This window comes from Pogona vitticeps, chromosome 5, assembly GCF_051106095.1.
Source record: "Pogona vitticeps strain Pit_001003342236 chromosome 5, PviZW2.1, whole genome shotgun sequence".
Taxonomy (NCBI): Eukaryota; Metazoa; Chordata; class Lepidosauria; order Squamata; family Agamidae; genus Pogona; species Pogona vitticeps.
Genome location: NC_135787.1, coordinates 184,541,486 through 184,558,222, shown reverse-complemented (window position 1 = coordinate 184,558,222; position 16,737 = coordinate 184,541,486). Strand labels below are relative to the sequence as shown.

At 43.0% G+C, this 16,737-nt stretch overlaps 1 protein-coding gene across 4 annotated transcripts in view; it reads right to left on the bottom strand.

The window, feature by feature from the left end:
- PDE3A (phosphodiesterase 3A) overlaps positions 1-16,737 on the bottom strand; it is a 314,647-nt gene that overhangs the window by 115,604 nt on the left and 182,306 nt on the right. The window contains exon 1 of one of the 4 annotated variants that reach the window (XM_020811331.3): positions 1,096-1,114. The exons of the other annotated variants lie outside the window; for them this stretch is intronic. The gene's annotated coding sequence lies outside the window, so the exon portion shown is untranslated. Of the gene's footprint in view, positions 1-1,095; positions 1,115-16,737 lie in introns of those variants that run through there. 4 annotated transcript variants of the gene reach the window in all.

The window sequence follows — 16,737 nt, the reverse complement described above, 5'->3', positions numbered from 1 at the left end:
TGTCAGATCTGCTTTGATTTGGATTCCTGCACAGAGCAAGGGGTTGGCCTCGATGGCCTTATAGACCCCTTCCAACTAAATTATTCTATGATTCTATTATTATGAGATATTAGGGTTCACTGTAAGTTAATTCCAACTACGTGGTCACACAAGCCGTCTAATGTTGGCTTGGGCATGTCGTGAGAATGGCTGATGGTTGGATTCCAAAAAATCTCCTCTATGGAGAATTAGTGCAGGGAAATCGCCCCAGAGGGAGACCACAGCTGCGATACAAGGATATCTCCAAGTGGGATCTGAAGGCCTTAGGAATGGACCTCAACAGATGGGAAACCTTGATGTCTGAACGTTCAGCCTGAAGGCAGGTGGTGCAACATGGCCTCTCCCAATTTGAAGAGACCCTTGTCCAGCAGGCCGAGGCAAAGAGGCAGTCCCAAAAGCAGCAAAACCAGGGAGCTGGACAGGGGACAGATTGTAGTTGTCTTCAGTGTGGAAGGGATGGTCACTCTCGAATTGGCCTTCTCAGCCACACCAGACGCTGTTCCAAGACCTCCGTACAGAGCACGATACCATAGTCTCTCGAGACTGAAGGATGCCTACATGAATTCCAACTGAATCAGTCCTTTTAGCTGGAGGCGCCATAGATGTTTCATAAGCAAAACGAGTACTGAACTTCTGAGAAACGACTCCTCATTCAGTATTTCCCAGCCTGGATGAAGCAGGGCTTCTGCCACGAGGCCTGCTGAGCGGATGCCTGCTAGCTTGCTTTAAAACTCCCAATGTCAAATCTCGCAGTTGTACATTTAGTAAAAGCATACCCTTGGGATATTTCCTATTAACTTTCTATTTTGATCCATTCACGTCAAGCTCCACCAGCAGTTCCGTATCTCTCATTGGTGAGGAGCCGGGATGTACACTTGCTCCTCTGCCACTCAATTGCAATCAAACGGCCACATTAATTAGCATTCCGCATTTGTCCCCTGGCAAATAGCTATTAGTAAAGTGACTGGATGTTTGTAGCACTGATCAAAACAAAACTGAACTTTCTGAAACAGGACCAAGGAATTCACTCCTGTGATTCACTTATGACAAACGTACCTCTTGTTCACCGTAATCCTACTGAGTTGTTCTGTAATTCAGACCTCCAAATGACTAGAAGAGAGACATTTGTCCTGCTTTTTCCCACATCACTTTGCTCAGCATGAATGTGAGAAGGAGCTCTGAGTTTCTGGGTTGTTGTTCAGATATACAACCTACATGCAAGAAGAAACACCTCAACAGACACACAACTTCTTGCGCGAGCAAAGCAATGAGGGATGGTGTAACAATTGCCTTTACGTTTAAGTTTTTCTTCCAGGAAGCTGTAGCTTTAAATTATAAATATCTTGCTTTCACGTCTTTCTTTTTAATAGTCTAATATGATTTGACTCTTATTCCAGAGAAAGGGAAGTCAGTTTAATTAATGAAATTAAAATGTATTAATTAATAAAATTGTCTTTATCTGGGAACCTTCAAGATAATTCTCAAAATCTTTTTATTTTTTATTTTGGCAGGCTTTTCAAAACACAGCATCTGAATAGCCACCGAAAGTATCAGCCTACCAGTTTTAAATGCCGCCTGCTTCTACACGTAATATTAATTTTAATTTTCACTTTGATTATGTTTGTGTTAATTTTACATTATTGCCACAGTTGTAAACCTCCCAGAGTGACCATCGGTCAGATTGGAGGTACAGAAGCTGAATAATTTGAGCATCACTGTTTTATTTTAAAAAATTGTTTTCAATTTTTTTTTAAAAAAATCTATCAATAAGTATTCAATGAATACTGTGTCCGTGGCTACCGAAAACCAGTGGAATGAGTTCAACACTGAAGGTGTTCAGATTCTCTACCTGTCCACAAATACACCTGTGTGTGTGTGTGTGTGTGTGTGTGTGTGTGTGTGTGTGTGTGCGCGTGAGAGAGAGAGAGAGAGAGAGAGAGAGAGAGAGAGAGAGAGAGAGAGAATCAACTGTTTATGCTTTGTAGTTATGGTTTTGGGGGGGACATAAGAGTTATACACAGATTTTGAACTAAACAAGAGAAGTGTAGTTCTTCTAGACAATGGCATTCAAACCCACACCAATATAATCTCTGGAGCGTTCCTGCCTTCCAGTTTTTACACTTTACTCCTCTAGTCTCCGTGATGACATTTTAAACAGGCTGAGTGTTCCAGCCAAACCAAGCACAGACAATTTCTTGGTACTGATAACGAATGGAAAATGTGGACATCTCTGTCAAAACCGAATGCCAAACGCTGGACATGCCAGCTCTAACAGTGTCCTTTCCAATCAACTCACAGATCAACAAACTGTTAGTACGTGGAAGACTTGAAAGATTTTGAAACTCTGCCCGTCGGGTACTCATAGGGAGCAAATAATTTCTTGCTCATGCTGAACCCCTTTTCCCCTTTTCACACCAAATGTGTTCTCCCAATGCAGCAGGACCACAGCGTTAGTAAATATCAAGAAAACAATGTCACGTACTCAGATCTAGCTGTGATTCTTTCACTATTGGACCTTCTAGTCCCCAAGCGTATTACCTCCTTATGAACACAGGAAGATCTCCTAGATCACTGGTTCCCAGCCTAGGGTCCCCCCCCCAGGTGTTTTTGGACTAAAAACTCCCAGAAGCCTTCACCACTAACTGTGCTGGCCAAGATTTTTGGGAGTTGTTGTCCAAGAACATCTGGGTTACCCAAGGTTGGCAACTGTCTCAGACAGACCATCATCCTTTTAGCTCAGCCCTCTCAACTCAAACTGACAGCAGCTCACCAGGGCAGGCTACTAATATATCTTTTCAATATGCTTTTCAATATTTTTATATTTCTTGATTATACCTCATGGTGCTGCAGAGGTTAAACTGGTCTACTGCAGCCAAAACTCTGCTCACAACCCGGGATCAATCCCAGATAGCCGGCTCAAGGTTCACTCAGCCTTCCATCTTCCTGAGGTAAGCCGAATATCCAGTTTCCCGGGGGAGAACAATGTGTAGCCTGCAAACTGCCCAGACTGTGCTTTAAGTGCTATGGGGCAGTATATAAGCAGCACACTTTGATTTTTCTTCCCCACCCCCTTTTTCCTTCTTATGATGATTTTAATGGTTCATGGTTTAATCATTTTTAATTGCTGTTTTTACATTGTTTTTAATTCGTACCTTTTAACTATTTGTGAGCTACCTTAAAGTCCCACTGCTGGGAGAAAGGTGGTGTAGAAATGCAGTAAATTAAATTAAATTAAATTAAATAAATACCTGGAAACTCCTGGCCCCCACTCTCTTCCTTGCTAGCCTTCTGTCCAGGTTACTAACAAGACCTGACACTATTTAGGTTCCAAAATCAGATGAATTTGGTTGAGCTCAGGATGGCATAGACATTCTCAGTCACAGGATTGGGGAAACCTGTGATTCTCCAGAGGCTGCTGGATTACATCTCCTATCAGTTCTAAAAAACCATGGCTGACAGAGAAGGTGGGAGCTGTAGTCAAAAAATATCTAGAGAAGAACAGGTTCCACAATCCTGCTCCAGTCTATTTTCAGATCATCTGAAAATGTTCATATTCCCATCATTTTGTACACTTTTGCTTTCTTGTCTCCCCTTTTCTTTGTCCCTCCCGAACGTTTCAACACCTCTTTAGTGACTGAGCAAACTAGGGTGACATTACTCCATCCCTTTTCCTTCACTTTAAGCATGGTTGAAAAGCTGTTTCTGAAGGAGCTATATCAAGATGAGGAAAAAAGTAAGCAACAAAGGGCACAGAACCATGGCAGAGCATCTCTGGTTCCAAAAATAATCCATCTCACATAAAAAGACATAAGGCAGATCTTTGCCCCAGAGAGCAAAGGAGCAACATGTTTTGGTAATACAGCAATGAGGTGACCTGGATTTTTACTATACCACCTTCTCATGTTAAGATGCAAACTAGCAAAACTCTACAGAGAGGAAGTGAAGATCTTGCTAGTTCACATGTTTATGCTAGAAACACATTCCACACTATAAAACCTGAAAGCTATCTGCAACCTCTGTACCAGGGGCAGGCAATTTGTAGCTCTCCAGATGTTACACTGCAACTTCCATCAGCCCTACCAGTTGCAGTCAATGGTGAAGATGCTAGGAGCTGCAGTCCAATAATGGCTGGCAAGCTACTCTATCCAGTCCTTTCTTATAGCATCCTATATAGAAGACTTCAAATAGCTAGCTTAGACCCCTTAAGAAGTTCCATCAGAGATCAAGGAGAGTATTTTGCTGACAGCTCTGCTGCAACATCTTACTTTGTATATCTGGATTTAGCAGCAGCAAATTCCAAAAAATTCCACCAATATTTCCACTTTCCATTCTGTAAAACTGCACCGTGGTCAGACGAGCAACCCAAAATACCTGGTAGACCACTCTCTTTTATGACCTCAAATATGACTGTTTCTGTAGGGAAGTCCAGACAGAGGGCAGCCTCTGAAGGCTAACAGAACATTTTTTCAATGGAGAGAGAGCAAAGGATGGTGCTGGACCAGCTTCAATGGAGCCACATCCAAGACAAATATTGAAAACTTCCCCTTCTGCCTGGGGTTGGCCATTCAGATGCCGTGCCACTCTTGTTACTGAATTAGAAGCTTGAATTGAGGAGATGCATTTTTAGTAAACTTAGAGGTTCTCCCCACACCTTAAAGTGAGAGTCTGTAAAAGAATTCCATCAGCTCTAGTTACACAGTGAAGGACTATTTCTTTGCGTTTTCAATTTGGAACCATAAAATATGACTAGAAAGAAAGAAAGAAAGAAAGAAAGAAAGAAAGAAAGAAAGAAAGAAAGAAAGAAAGAAAGAAAGAAAGAAAGAAAGAAAGAAAGAAAGAAAGAAAGAAAGAAAGAAAGAAGGAAAGAAGGAAGGAAGGAAGGAAGGAAGGAAGGAAGGAAGGAAGGAAGGAAGGAAGGAAGGAAGGAAGGAAGGAAGGAAGGAAGGAAGGAAGGAAGGAAGGAAGGAAATAAATCAAAGTGTCATGGTACACCGATGAAAAGTACAATACATGATTCACTTGGACTTCCTTATTTAAACCTTACTAGAATGACAAATATTTGTATGTTTCTCCCAGTGAAGGGACTCAAAGCTGTCTACAACAGCTTTAAAAAGTATATATATATATTTAAATCCATAATAAATTCAAATATTTATATTAAAATTGAATAAAACTTATAACAATATCCAAAACATTGGTAGTTTAAAATAAAACCAATTTAAAACACCTGATAATATATGCTGCACCCCTCACTAAAAAACCCAGTCCTACCAAGTTATTAAAACAAAAGCCAGTTTATAAAGGAAGGGTTCATGTATGTAAAAGCCACGGAAAGTTACTGATAAGACTACCGAGCCAGTTATTATTTACATGCAAGGATAGGGACGTGGTGGCACTGCAGGTTAAAGCACAGAAGCCTCTGTGCTGCAAGGTCAGAAGACCAGCCGTTGTAAGATCGAATCCATTCAACGAAATGAGCTCCCATCACTTGTCCCAGCTCCTGCCAAACTAGCAGTTCGAAAGCATGTAAAAATGAAAGTAGATAAATAGGTGCCACCATGGTGGGAAGGTAATGGCGTTCCGTGTCTAGTCACGCTGGCCACAAGACCACGGAAAACTGTCTTCGGATAAACGCTGGCTCTATGGCTTGGAGACGGGGATGAGCACCACGCATTTTCCAATGCAGACTGCAGGACAACACTAACTGCATGCTAAGAGACTTTTGAATGTACAGCCTACAAGACAAACCACTGAATATTTGATTTTAGGCCAGTACAGGAACTCACACAAATGGCTCCTTTCGTCATGAGGTGGCTTTTGCATCACCTCATCATAGGACAGGATCCATGTGGAAACCCTAGACCTGTAAACGGGTGGGATTCTCATCCCATGTAACATTTTAAGAAACGTTTCCTAACATCAAACTATCTCTTCTTTCCATCCCTCCCAGCAAAGCTCCATTTTCTCAGAAACGTCGAATGCAACAAGACTAACCAGACAGCCTCTCCTGACATGGTGTCTTCTTCATGTCCCTCACCTCCAGCTAGTAGGCAGGATGACAAGACTCATGATCTAAAAACATCTCAAAGTTACTGTGTCAGAAATAATTCTTCTAGGCCAGATATCCTAATTATGTCTTGTAAAGTTACAAGAAGCACCAGAATGCCCCAATGTACATGCATTTGCTTATTCTCGCTTACTAATTCCGTTTCTGATAAAGTGTGGTACTTATGTACCACCTCATAGCACTTAAAGCACTCTCTGGGTGGTTTACAATTTAATTATGCAGGCTATACATTGCCCCACAGCAAGGAGGGTACTTAGAAAGATGGAAGGCTGAGTCAGCTACTTGAGCCCAGGTTTCCTGATTATCATGTCTGAACGATTGAAATAATCCTCTGATATAGGCTGTTAAATCACAAAAACTCATGTACACCTTTCCCCATTCCATATGACAAATGGTGGGTTGACTTACATGATAGAATCTAAAGTGTGAAGGATCTCGATTTTTTTTTCTACCTTGAACATGGGACTTCATGACCTCCTGTTTCCCTTCAGCACTATGACTGCAACCATCTGTGCCTCGAGCACGTGGCACAGCAAAGCAGAAGTACTGGTAGGAGGATGTGGGAATCGGGTGTATTTTTAATGCAAGCATCTAGAGCAGGGCTGTAACTTTATCAAGATGTTACAGAAGGACAGAAAAATCAGAACATGCTATTAGATAATGGGATTATACCAGGCACAAATCTCGATTTATACGAAATAAATGAAGAAGTCTCCAGACCAGTGGATCCCAACCTTGACTCCCAAGATGTTCTTGGAGCACAATTCCCATAAATTTTCGACAGCACAGCTAGTGGTGAAGGCTTCTTGGAAGAAGACCATCTAGGGGATCAAGGTTGGAAGCCACTGCTTTAGACCTTCTGATAGCAGATCCTCCAACAGCACAGAGACAGCAAAAAAAGTAAATTTACCAAGCTCTGTTTCTTGTCTTTTTCCAACAATAAAGAGAACAAATAAGGTACAATAGCTAATGTTTCAGAAATTAAAGAAATATTCACTGTCTACTTTGATTTAGCATGGCTACTGAACTCAGCTTTTCTTAGGTGTCATTAACTTCTATCTGTGTTTGGGGGCAAAATTATGTAAATAAAATATTCAGAGCCCTGCTCTAAGGGAAAGATACTAGAACATAATATCTGAACACTGGAACTACTAGGATCTTTCAACAGCCAGTCCCACCTAAAGCCGGTGAGCAGAAAACTGGACAATTTTAAGATAATGATCCAAGGACAGAAATGATTCTACACTGGACGTGCACAGATGGTGAAAAGGACAAATAAACAACACAATCAAAGGGCAAAATGAAGTGGTCACTAAATATAACAATTCTCCTCCCCTCTTTCTTGGTATCTTAACGGACCAAATTACCTCGAGTGCAGCTTGAGAAGATAACAAGCCGGACCCGCTCATTATAAGGTCAGAAACCAATTGTAACATGTCCAGAAAACTATGCAGCATGAAGATATGCACTGATGTAATTGCACAGATTAGAACGAAAGTTGCCTGAAGCTATGATAAACCTACATTCGGAAATACAGCATGCAAACAGACTACCAGAAACCACAGAGTATAACCTTCTGAAGATGCCGTGTGGCTAAGGGATCATGATTAGTGACATGCAATCTCTTCTTATCTGAGTGCTCTTCTTTACCCCCTCTTAAACTCACTGGCTACAAGGGACAGAACGACAGGTTATCCACCTGTAATTGTAGTTCTTTGAGAGGACCGCTGTGATCCACACCTTGGGTGAGTCGTGCGTGCAGAGCCTCATCAAAAGATTCTAGAGCTTCTGTGGTAGCAATAAACACGTTAGAATATCCCCTCCCCACCCGTATAAGTACCTTGGCACCAAGCATCCCCTTTCAGTTGTGTCAACTGCTGCTTAATAGTAAGTAAACAATGGCGTGACAGAGGGGAGGATGGGCGGGATGTGTGAATCACAGAGGTCCACTCAAAGAACTACAATTACAAGTGGGTAACCTGTTGTTCTTCTTAGTGGCCTCTGTGAATCACACCCTGGGTGACTAATAAGCTGGCTTACACGGAGGTAGGGTGTCACGCCAAGGTAGAGGCTAGAACAGCACATCCAAATGCTGCATCAGACTTCTGCTGGAGGTCAAGTCTATAATGACGGATAAATGTGGATGGCTGTGCCCAAGTGGCAGAGGCACAGACGTCCAGAAGAGGTACGCCACAGAGAAAGGCTGTAGAGGCTGCCACTGCCCTGGTGGAGTGAGGGCAAACCACTCTAGAGGCGTGTTGAGCATGGGTTTGACCCACACACCATGAAGCAAGCTGTCGAGATTCTTTATGTCAACGGTTCTGGTTAAGGATCGGTGGGCGATCCAAGGGCATCGAATATGGAATGGTGTTGAGCTGTTCGGGATGGGAACCCTCGGGCGATAGAATAACTGAAGGATTGCTGGAAGGAATGGAAGGTTGTGGACTGGGAGGAGAGGACATTAGTTGGTTGACTCTATCGTCCCATTCTGGAGACTGAGAACAGGGTTGACGGAAGTCTGTCATCATCTGAGGGAGATCCGACCAAAATTGATTCAGAGAGTTGTTGTGGTTGTGGTGGGATGTCTGTAGGCTTAGACTGTTTAGCTTATTTAGGAGGAACAGGCTCTGGAGTTGGAGCAGTTTCAGTAGGTCTCTGATGTTTAGAAGTTGTTTTCGAAGTCGACTACTTCAGTATCGAGGGTTTCAATTTGCATGTCTTCGAGGTCTTAGACGCAAAACATGCTGCTTATATACCGCCCCATAGCGCTTCAAGCACTCTCTGGGCGGTTTACAAGTTAATTATGCAGGCTACACATTGCCCCCCCCCCCAGTGAGCTGGGTACTCATTTTACCGACCTCGGAAGGATAGAAAGCTGAGTCAACCTTGAGCCGGCTACCTGGGATTGAACCCCAGGTCATGAGCACAGTTTTGGCTGCAGTACAGCCGTTTAACCACTGCACCATGAGGCTCTAAGACGATGCAGATGGAGAATCGGAATGAGCTGGTGTAGCCAATGGATGTTGTTTCAATGATTCAGTAACAACTTTTTCCATTGCTTTGTTTGGGAAGTGGCCCTACAGGGAGGTTGGGCCATCTGAACTGGTTGTAAGGATTGTTCCCAAAGTTGGAGTTTTAGCCTCGAGACGTGAGATCAAAGAACTCCCCGCTTAAAATTTTTGCAATGGTACAGGAGGAAGTTTGATGTTGTTCTCCCAAACAGAAAAGGCACTTAGCATGTCTGTTGGAAAGTGGGATCTTATTATCAGAGACAATGCAGTGCTTAAACGGGCCCAAAGGGTCCATGAAGAGGAGAAAATAACTGAGGAGAAAAACTGATGATTGAAGGTTGTGTGTGCTGTGGCCAGAGGCCGAGCGAGGGGAAAGGAAAAATCTCTGATGATAATGAGTTTGATTTAATAGTTTAAAAGAAAAAAGATTGATAACAGGAAGGAATCAAGAATAAGCTGTCTTTCTCTTTTACTCACAGTAGCAGAATTATGAGGCTCTCAATGCAGTGGTTGAAAGAAACTGAAAGGGGACACTTGGCGCCAAGGTACAGTGTACCCTTGACTTACAGACGGCTTGACTTACAGACTTTTTGAGTTACAGACTTCTCTGGCCGCAAAATTTAGGTTTGACTTGCAGCCTGAGAATTGACTTACAGACCAGAAAAAAACCAAAATGGAACAAAAACGGCCTGTTACGGGATTAATCGGTTTTCAATGCACTGTAGGTCAATGGAGACTTGACTTAACAGACTTTCTGACTTGAGAACCACCTTCCAATACGGATTAAGTTCTCAAGTCAAGACCCCACTGTACTTACATGGGGGGGGGGCATATTATAATCTATTTATTGCTACTGCAGAAGCTCTAGAATCTTCCGATGAGGCTCCATGCAGGTGCGAATCAGCCAGGGTTTGATTCACAGAGGCCACGAAGAAGAACCTCTAGGTCACTTAATACATCCTCTCATATTTGATGTACCTAGGCCTAAATCTGTATCAGGACGATAGGAGTGCCCTTGGAATGATGGACGTTTAGATACACAAACATAACATCATAGAATCATGGAATTGGAGGGGGCACTGAGTCCAACCCACTGATTAATGCAGAAATCCAAATCAAAGTACAGTATATCTGACAGAGAATTGTCTAATTTTCTCTTGAATGCCTCCAGCATTGAAGCACTCATCACCTTCCAAGGTAAGTGGTTCTATTCTCACGTCGCTCTAACACTTAGGAAGTTTTTCCTAATATTTTATTGAAATCTGGCCTCCTTTAACTTGAGCCCATTATTATGTGTCCTACATTCTGGGATGATTGACAACAGATCCTGCCCTTCCTCTCAATGACAATTTTTCAGATACTCAATTCAAGTATCTGAAAAATACCATCATATTGCCCCTCAGCTCTCTCTTCTCAAGGTTAAACATGCCCAGTTCTTTCAGTCTTTCCTCATAAGACTTGGTTTCTAGCCTCCTGATCATCCTTGTTGCCTTCCTCGAAACTTGTTCCAGTTTGTTAGCATCCTTCTTGAAGTGTGGTGTCCAGAACTGGACAAACTTCTCAAGATGAGGCCTAACCAGCACCGAATAATGGTTGGTTGGTTGGTTGGTTGGTTGGTTGGTTGGTTGGTTGGTTGGTTGGTTGGTTGGTTGGTTGGTTGGTTGGTTGGTTGGTTGGTTGGTTGGTTGGTTGGTTGGTTGGTTGGTTGGTTGGTTGGTTGGTTGGTTGGTTGGCTGGATGGATGGATGGATGGATGGATGGATGGATGGATGGATGGATGGATGGATAGCTGGATGGATGGTTGGTTGGTTGGTTGGTTGGTTGGTTGGTTGGTTGGTTGGTTGGTTGGTTGGTTGGTTGGTTGGTTGGTTGAAGCTGTATCACACTGTTGGCTCATATTCCACTTCTGATCTACAACAATTCCAATATCCTTCTCATTCTCAGTATTACTGAGCCAAGTACCTCCCATCTTGCAACTGTGTGTTCCCTAGGTAGAAACTTTGCACTTATTCCTGTTAAATAACTTTGCACTTATTCCTGTTAAATTTCATTTTATTGTTTTCAGCCCAGTGCTCAAGTCTATCCAGATAATTTTGAATTTTGTTTCTGTGTTCCAGGGTATTACCCAATTTTGTGTCATCCACTGATTTGGTAAGTATTCCCTTCACTCCCTCATCCAAATGATTAATAAAAATATTGAAAAGCACTGGGCCTAGAACTGAGCATTGTGGTAGCCTACTTTTTACCTCCTCTCAGTTTGAGAAGGAGCCACTGATTAGTAATCTCTGAGTGCAATTCTGTAACCAACTCTATCAACAGCTTTGCTAAAGTCAAGATATACTATGTCTACAGCATTCCCTCTGTCTGTCAGGGAGGTTACCCAATCAAAAAAATGAGATATGATTAGTCTGGCATGACAAACTCATGTGGCCTTCTAGTTATTACTGTATTGTTTTCAAGGTGCTTGCAGAGCAACCACTTTACAATCTGCTCCAGAATTTTCCATGGGATTGATGCCAGGCTGTCTGTCTGTATAGTTCCCAGGTTCCTTTTTCTTTTGTCTTTTGAAGACAGAGACAATGTTGGCCCTCCTCAAATCACCCATCCTCCGTGATTCCAAGAAAATAAGTGGTTCTGAGAGTTCTTCAGCCAGTCTCTTCAATACTCTTGAGTGCAGTTCATCTGAGAGTAGAAATATGAACTAATTCAAAGTAATGGTATTATCTCAAGCTGCAATCCTGTCCTCTCCAGTTGTACTTCACATTTGCCTGGAGGGTCATAGACTGTCTTTTGGGAAAATACCAAATTAAAGTAGGAATTCAGCACTTCTGCCTTTTCTTTGTTTTCTGTTTTAACTTCTCCATCCTCATTGACAAGCTGAGCCACTATTTATTTTCTCTGTCTTTTGCTGCACATATACCTGAGGAACATGGTTTTTGTAACCCTTGCTAACCTCAGCTCATTCTCAGCTTTTGCCTTACTAATGCCATCCCTGGCAGTCTTTGCTATTTGTATTATTCTTTTCTGAACAAGCTTTCCTTCCATTTTCCCATACCCTTGGCAAGTATCTACAGATAACATTGATTATGTGATTTGTAGCTTGCTCTCCTTTGTATATTTTTATGAGAGAAAGCATGCCATGTAATTTGGTTCTTCCCTCACTTTCCTCATTCTCCATCCCTTTTGGGCTCTTCTGCTGGCAGATGTTATCCGGCATAGAAACACTACCATCAGATCACTCTCTCAGCAGATCTATGACATCAGCCAGCAGGAGGGCATAATCCTAACACCCTTATAGTTATGCTTTTTTCACTTAGGACTGTGCTGTTTCCATGTAAGGTCCATATTAAACCTTATGTCCTCTTTCTCCTCTTCCTCTTTACTTTCACACAAGCTGTCTTGGAAGCAGCATGCATCTGGATGCCAGATGCTTTGCGTGCCAACAGCGCATGTAATGTAACAAAAGGGAAATGTTTCATTTTCTTGGTTCTTTTCTAAGTCAACCAATCTTAGTCTACGATCCTGCATTTAGAATGGAGAAATAAGCAGGCCCCACGTAGTCACAGCAGAACATATCAGAGTTATACCTGTAATGCTGCTCATCCATGGAAATGCCCTGACATCAAATGATCTCCCGCAATTATACAAAATGTTCAATTTCTCAGGGAACTTAGCAATGTGCTGTCTACCGTCTTCGAGAGAAGGCGCATATTCATTTTCGCAGGGATGTGAATTGATCATACAAGAACAGACTGGAGACTGAGAGGCTAAGCCCCATGCCATTAGAGAGCTAAGGAGCAAGAAGCTGTAAGTCACAATGGGAGGAAAGTGGAAGAAACAGTGAAACAACAACTCAAAAGAAGTGTAGATATAGCATGAGGCTTATGGAAAACAGCGTGTAAGGAATTGGAGAATGAAGAAATAAAAGGCTTGGCATGCTCTCCCTCGGGAGATCAGGTTGGTTCCCTTGTTTTTATCCTTCCAACAACAACCTTTTCAGGCAGGCTTTTAACAATCATGACTAAGTCCCTAAATGCTGTGTTGTTGTTTTTTAAAGTTAAGATGGGCTTTAAATGTGTTATATGTGTCTAATCTTTCAGTGTATTTTAATCAGTTTTATAATTTAAAACAGATTGTATTTGTCTTGAGTGTGGAAGGGATTGTCACTCTTGAATTGGCCTTCTCGACCACACTAAACGCTGTTCCAAGTCCTCCCTACAGAGCACGTTACTTTAGTCTCTTGAGACTGAAGGATGCCTAATCTAAATGGTTTGTTTTCTAATGTGTGAGACAGGAGGCGAAAGGGGTACCCCACTCGCCGGAGTGCCGTCCCTCCTCCGTACTGCAGAGAAGGAAGTGCAGACCCAACCTGCCTCACCCCCCAAAAGGACAGAGCAGCAAGAGATAGAAAGAGAGGAGATAGAAGGAGGAATATGTACAAAAAAATAACCATTGAAAGGGTTCGGGGAAAATGGCGGGAATTGAATGGAAGAAGAGGGTGGAGATAGAGGCAGGGATTGCAGATATAAAAAGAGGGGAAGAGCAGCTACCGCCAGACTGGGAATGGGTTTGGATGGAAGACCCATTGACACCTGCGTGGGAAAGGCTAAGAGTGCCCAAGGAGGCAGATTATAGGAAGAGAAGGGAAATTTCTCTGCAACCTTCTTACTGGGAAGAGGCAGAGGCCAGAGAGTGGAGGAGGATGCTGAGGGAAGAGAAGGAGAGAGTAGAGAGAGAAAGGAGGGAGAGGCTAGAATGGAGAGTGAACTAAATGAGGAGGAAGGGCGAAATGAGGAGGACCCTGGAAGACTCCCACACCTGAAAAATGTCTCGTGTGGGGTTACGGCTGGGATGATGAGACCGTGCCCTTGCTGGAAGGTGAAACGGGGCAGATGTGAACCTGAACCTCTCGGCGGACTGGCCGGATCCATGGAACTGAAGATCTGGAAGGGGCCCTATGAATCATCAAGTTCAGCCCCCCTCAAGGAGGTACATTGTGGAACTGAACTCCCAACCTCTGACTCCACAGCCAGAGAGCTACACCACTGAGTTATCCAGCAGTTTGTAATAGAGTCCAGAAAAGAAAATCAGAAGAACGGCAGTTTGCTAACACTGTAGCAACAAGATTGGCTCTTCTGGAACTACCGAGGGATTCAAATGGGGAGAATTTGATGCACCCTTCTAGTCAAAAGAAAGAGGTAAGAAAAGAAGGCCCTTAAGCAGATATTGACTTACTGAGGATGCCCTAAAGCCAAACTGTTCCTTTAGATTTTGTGATACTGAAGAAATGAGAAAAAGATTTCACATATGTTTCCAATCCCACCCTCTCACATACTAAATAAGCCACCTGCCTGGTGGAAAGAAATATTGTTGCTGCACGATGATGATACAACGTTAAGCATTCCAATAAAACTTTTTTAGGGACTTAAGCAATTGGTATACTATTTATATCTAGCTCTGGGGTGGCATCATTTTCCATCTGGCCTGCAGAGACCAAAGGCAAACAAAAGATGCAACACCAAGGATACCTCCCTGTGAGCTCTCTGCTCCGATAGTGGCTGGAACAGAATGGAGCCCTTTTAAACTGCTGGTCCAGGATTACTCCTTCCAGAGTACTACCCCTTCCCAATCAGTGAGCAGCTTTAGAGGGCAACTTCCTGCCCTGAAGACTTGCCTGTTGCTACTCTTCAGGAACTTTCACCAGCTCCCAGGACTGTGTAACTCTTGGCCAATTATGACCCATTTCAGTGCCAATGCTTGTAGGCAGTGGGGGCATAAGGTTCAAGGAGGTCAGAGCTTGAAGGCAACAGAATCTCAGTTCTGCCTGGCCTCCGTCACGTATCTTCTCTACTGGGTCCCCAGTCTTCAGGACTAGGTCAAGACTGTTACTTGATTCTGGACAGATTAGGTCATGGTTCTCCCCTGCCCCATGTAATTGAACTTTTTCTTCCATCCACTCAAGTCAGCAAAGCCTATGGTGAAAGGTGATGGCACACACTGTGCTCAAAAGAACTGGAGGGTCCCAAGATGCCCACCCTTGTATGCCATGGACCCATTTAATTGCTTGTAGCAACCATCACTCTGCATGCACAACCCAAAGAGTTGGACAAAGCAAAAAGTGCTCCAAACTAATAATCACAGAATAGAATTTAGGGAGCATAGAGAGAGGAGGATCTGATCACCTTTGCCATTTGTTACTCCCGTGGCCTTCCACACTACTCCAAAAGTAATGGAAGTGTGTTTCCTTCTCATTTGCACCTGGGAGACCATGGAGAGCTTGGACCTCTGAATGAAAGGGAGGTGGAGACTAAGAGAGCAGCCATTGGATATACTTCCTGTAGATCACATGTTCAATGGGTCTTTGAGGATACTCAGGAGATCAACAAGCTGCCCTGTCTATTCCATGCCTTGCAATTTCTGCTGAGTCAAGGATAAGGTTTACCTCCCCTTGTACAGTCAGTTTACTAGGTAAGCAAAGAAGCATCTTTCACAAAGAGCATTTCTGTTGCGCTCACTGTCCTCTTGGCCAGGGATGTCTAAGCAGGGGTGGGGGCAGTGTTTGCAGAGGAAGAAAGCACGTAGCATTGGCAACAAAGTCCAAGAGTTGTGAATGAAGTCAATCTTCTTAGCGGGCGATGCCGCCTGAATCCCGGCTCCCAGACCACCAACACCTGGAGGCTTACAACTGGGCCTAATATATGGTAGGTGATGTTTAATAAGGACACCTTGAACCCAACTGAAGTCAACAGGGGAAGATTTTAATGAGAGGAAGCACAGTTGCTGGTGAAATGTTAGGGAAGGAAGTTGGGTGGGAAGGCAAGAAAATTTAAGAAGTGGGTGATAAAAGGGCCCAATCGACATAAAAATAGAACAGAACAAAACAAAAGATTTTCTGGAAGAAAGAGAAGCAGTGTATGAAATTGGAAATAGCAGTTTAGTTAGGTGAACAGAGTCAGTCTTTTGCAATGAGATCATACATTAGTATAGAATAAGAAGTAAATCCAGAATCACCAGCCCAGTTTTAACCTTCATTATAAACTGGATTGGACCTTGAGCAAGCTACTATTTCTGGTTTAGCCATGTTCAGAGGCAGCAGAGTGATGCTGTTGTCGGTTGTCCAGAACCCCCAATGGTCATTGTTACAATTATCCATAATGTGATGATTTACAATTCTCTCTTCAACAATGCTAAGGTTAGGCGCACAGGACTCCTGTGTAGTTCAGAATCCAAACACACACATACACACACACCAGTTTTCTCTATTGGGGTTCTGCACTATAGTGTTGATAATCCTTTCCATACAGTACCATGTCCAATGAGCCTTAAATGTCCTTACGCCCACCTGATCTAGAAGCTGAATTAGAGATATTGTGTTTGGGGGGCAAGCAGATTACTTTGATGCCTTCCGTGTTGAATTCGTGGGGTTCTGGGTAGCCAGGGGCACAATATTTACTGAATATTTATTTATTGAACACTTATTTATTTATTGAAAAAAAAATATGTGTATAACCCAAACCATCCTGTTCAGACCTGTGCAATCCAAGGGTCTGTAGTGCCCCAGTTAATCACTGCAGATAATTATGAGGGCACCTCTAGAGAGAAGTCACTTCAACCTAGCAT